The sequence below is a fragment of the Salmo salar genome, chromosome ssa16 (assembly GCF_905237065.1).
Source record: "Salmo salar chromosome ssa16, Ssal_v3.1, whole genome shotgun sequence".
NCBI lineage: Eukaryota > Metazoa > Chordata > Actinopteri > Salmoniformes > Salmonidae > Salmo > Salmo salar.
The window spans coordinates 13031879-13036284 of NC_059457.1; the positions used below are offsets into that span (position 1 = coordinate 13031879).

The 4406-nt window shown below is 44.3% G+C and overlaps 1 pseudogene; it reads left to right on the plus strand.

Moving 5' to 3' along the window:
* The first annotated feature begins 630 nt into the window (after positions 1-630).
* On the plus strand, positions 631-1307 carry LOC106573219 (ras-related protein ORAB-1-like; annotated as a pseudogene).
* Positions 1308-4406: the final 3099 nt, after the last annotated feature.

Consider the following 4406-nt stretch of genomic DNA (forward strand, 5'->3'; position numbering starts at 1 on the left):
CAGCGAGGCACGGATTTCATTGGCCTTGTCAGGCATGTTGTAGATCCTTCAACCAAAGTTGCGAGAGTGTGACTCCCCATAGTACGATGTACCTTGTTTCCCTCCTCCAGGGAATAGAGGTTGGGTGACAGCGGGGTTGTCCTATGGTTATTTTGCATGCTACCTTCCCACAACTTTCTGAGAATGGTACAGGATAGTTGCTTTGCTTTGGAACATTCTCTTAAGGAACTTGACGACAATTTTTTTTTTGTTGCCAAGTTCAAACATATTTTGATTTTGGTAATTTTCTAGGAACATTTTTGACATTGGGAATATTCTCATAGTTAAGAGAACGTTAAATAACATTCTTCTGTGGAAATGTCAGTACTTCAGCATAACGTTTCCTACAGGTTCCTCATGGTTCTATATAAAGTCATGTTCTCCAGTTGTTCCAAGAATGTTAAGAAACAACATGCAGTTGCTATTTCCTGGTTGGTACTAGAAGCCATTTTGATTTTCAGACAATTAGCCTGGTTTTGGAGGAGTACCTTGCCAGCAAGTTAACTTAGCTTGCTACTTTTTTAATCAAAGGAATTAGCTAAGTACTTCGATTTTTCAGAGCAAGAGGAGATTTACTTTGACGAATCCATGATGAATCCTGATTGACTATTTATTCAAGCTGCTCCTGATCGGTGACTCTGGCATCGGAAAGTCATGTCTTCTACTCCGATTCGCAGATGACACATGCACAATCGGAGTAATACGAACTACAGAATTAGACGGAAACACCATTCAACTTCAAATCTGGGACACAGCTGGGCAGGAGGTTTCGTACTATCACATCCAGCTACTACAGAGGAGGCCACGGCATCATCGTAGTCTAGACCAGGAGTCCTTCAACAATGTCAAGCAGTGGCTACAGGAAATCGACCGCTATGCCAGTGAAAATGTCAACAAGGTGGGGAACAAGTGACTTAACCACAAAGAAAGTGGTGGATTACACAACAGCAAAGGAGTTTGCAGATTCCCTGGGCATCCCGTTCTTGGAAACGAGTGCCAAGAGCGCCACCAATGTGGAGCAGGCCTTCATGACCATGGCTGCTGAGATCAAGAAGAGGATGGGCCACGTACTCAAGATCCAGGGCTGCAGCTGAGAGAGAACCCCACCAACACCTCTAGCCCCACCTCAAGCACCCCCTACTGGCCTGTCAGCCCCCTCCACCATGCCCCACCTACCTAGCCTAACAGAAACCTAACAGAGGGGGGAAAGTCTGAGAGATTGTGTGTGAGGGAAAACAAAATTAAGTTGCCTGAATTTGTACTGCAGCCGCACTACCAAAAAAAAAAATATCATTATCTCCCCTCCCTTATTGCTCTGGTAATTGATGATTAGTAGTACTGTCTAGGCCATCTGTTTGCAGTCAGATGGACTGCCCATCACTGGTCCCCTCCTAGAGGCTTTACCCCACACCTTTCCCTGGACCTCAGAGACAACTGATTTTGTTTGCTCTCTCACGCCTGCACTTAAATGCCCCCTCTGTGTACAGGTTTATGAGAATAATGTGTGTGTTTATGAGAATGATGTGTGTGTGTATCTCACTGCATTCCTACTTCAGGGTTGGTCTGTGGTCAAATTCAATTATGTTTTCTTTTCTTCTGTCCCCCTCTTTTTTTTCTCTTTGCTTTCCTTTCCTGTTGGTTTTATATGCAATTTTTTATCGGCATGTCTCTTTAAGGTGTTTATTCGCTCATATGTGTGTCAGCCAACTGCACAAGTCTCAGTCTTGCGAAAACGGACTGAAAAATATACAGTACCAGTCAAGTACCAGTGGGAATTTCAGTACCTCAACATAACGTTTCCTACAGGTTTCCTCATGGTTCTATTTCAAGTCATGTTTTGAAATTGTTCAGAGAACATAAACAGAACTTTTGTCACTTTTTCAGAGAAAGTTAAACATATACATTCCATTCTCAGCATCAACAAAACTCTCTATCCTCTATCTTGTTAAGTGGGTTCAGGTGTGTTGGCCACACCTCATCTTAATGAGTGCTTGTTTCCTTTGAAATGGGGTCTGTTTGAATAGAATAAAATGAACAGATTTTTATGCATAAAAAACATGGCATGCAAGCTCCATCCCGGAACAGTGGACTAATTCCCTAGATAGAGAACGAACGATTAGTGTTTCTATGATTAATGCCTAAGTAAATTAATATAAATGTGTTCGGTGCTTGGAGTTCTAAAAAGTTAAACTGAGTGGTCTTACTGCTGGCAATGTAATAAGAATCCCCCCATAAAGGCCATAAATCATGCACTATGATTATAGTCCGAGTATGCAATGTAGGTCAAGTCACAAAAAGTGCAAACATTTGGTATGCATGGAAAGGATACACAACCTGATGGTCATTGTAAAGCAATGCATTTCCTTCTCCATCCGCATTACCTTGTATGCATCCTTCACATACGCCGTTGAATGGCATTCAATGAATGGCACCGGAGCTCCTGACCAGCTCCTGACCAATTGTGCTAATTTGTGTGGTTTATTTTTTGCACAATTGTAACTTTCTTTTTTCTACATGTTAGTGACATTGTTTCAAAAGAGCCTGTGGACATCAAGCTGCCCAGTGACGCAAGCCTACCAGACGAGCTAAATGCCTTCTATGCTCGCTTCGATGCAGGCAACACTGAACCATACATGAGAGCACCAGCTGTTCCAGACGGCAGTGTGATCACGCCCTCTGTAGCTGATATGAGTAAGACCTTTAAACAGGTTAACAAAGCCGCAGGGCCAGATGGATTACCGGGACACGTACTCCGAGCATGCGCTGACCAGCTGGCAAGTGTCTTCACTGACATTTTCAACCTCCTGACCCAGTCTGTAATACCTACATGTTTCAAGCAGACCACCATAGTCCCTGTTAGGGATGGATATTACTACTCTTACCGATACTGCTTATCAATCCGGCACTTTAACAGCATTCTTATCCGTTCTTTTTGTTTTTTAAGAAGAAAAACTAAAATTAAGAACAGAATTAACATTGCTTTATTTTATGAAATGTAAAATAAATACAATTTACAGCAAAAGAAACAGCAATGTTTTGAACAAATCACTATAGACTAATGTTGTGATGATGGAAATGTAAAACAAATTTAAATAACATTTCCTGCAAAAGAAAATAGTGGTGTAGAGCAAAACGAGTGGGGCATGCACGTAGGCTGCAAAAGGACTAGCAGTTCTTCTGGAAAAATATCAACATATTTGACTTCTCTGCCAGAAGTTGGGACCTCTCCTGGCTTATTGTGTTCCGTGCAGTCAAATACCCTCTCGCTAGGGGTGGAGGTTTGAGCGCAGAGGTAGCTTGTTGCAATGTTTGTAAGGGGCACTCTTCTCCCACCACCACATCACAGGATCTTTAGCCATGGGGATGGGAGGCAGGCCTTTGTAGAGCTCTACCTCTGGGCCAACACACTCGCTGAGGGTGAGGGACGAGGTGTCCTGTTGTATCGTCAACCTCAACTCCCTGTCCTCCTCTGAGAACAGCTCTTCCAAGGCACTCCTTGTTTTGTACAATGGAGGGACTGTCTCCTCCATTTCCTCTCCTTCAGACTCCTCCTCCTGTTACTGGTGCGCTGTGTCTGTCTGCTCCAGCTCCTCTGACAGCCCTGGTGTTGCTCCTGTTACATTGGCCTCAACAGTTGCCTTCCTCAGCCTGTCCCAGGTGGCGTCACTCACTGGCCTCTCTATAAATCTGGGGTCCATTGTGGCCTCATGCAGGAAGGCTTGAATGTCCTCATCCTGATAGCGCTCAGAGGTTCTCCCACACCTTCTCTTTGATGGTTGCCACAAACATATCTTCATGCATCACAGTGAAGTGCTCTTCCAGTTTTTGGAGAACGGGTATGATCTGTCCACAGGTGGCATTCTTTTCACATGACACACACAGTTTGGATGTATAGAGGATTCTCATGAGCTGGACAAACTCCTCAGCCTAATGAAAGTCCTTGTCCTTCAGACGGTCCAGGTTGTCCTTGGTCATTGCTTTTCGCTGCTGCTTGGATCGCTGGATTCTGCTCCATGAATCTCTCTATCATTAAGAGTGAGTTCCATTTGATATACGACCACTGCTCTGATTTGGGCTGCCCATTTATCAATGGAAGTAATTTTGCAGATTTTCTGCGCTGCCAGATTCAATGTGGTAGGGCACCACAATGCCTCAGGAGGCTGAAAAGATTTGGCATGGGACCTCAGATCTTAAAATTTCTGCAGCTGCACCATCGAGAGCATCCTGACTGGTTGGCTTAACCTGTTACATTAACTCATGGTATGGCAACTGCTTGGCATTCGACCGCAAGGCGCTACAGAGGGTAATGCGTACGGCCCAGTACGTCACTGGGGCCGAGCTTCCTGCCATCCAGGACTTCTATACCA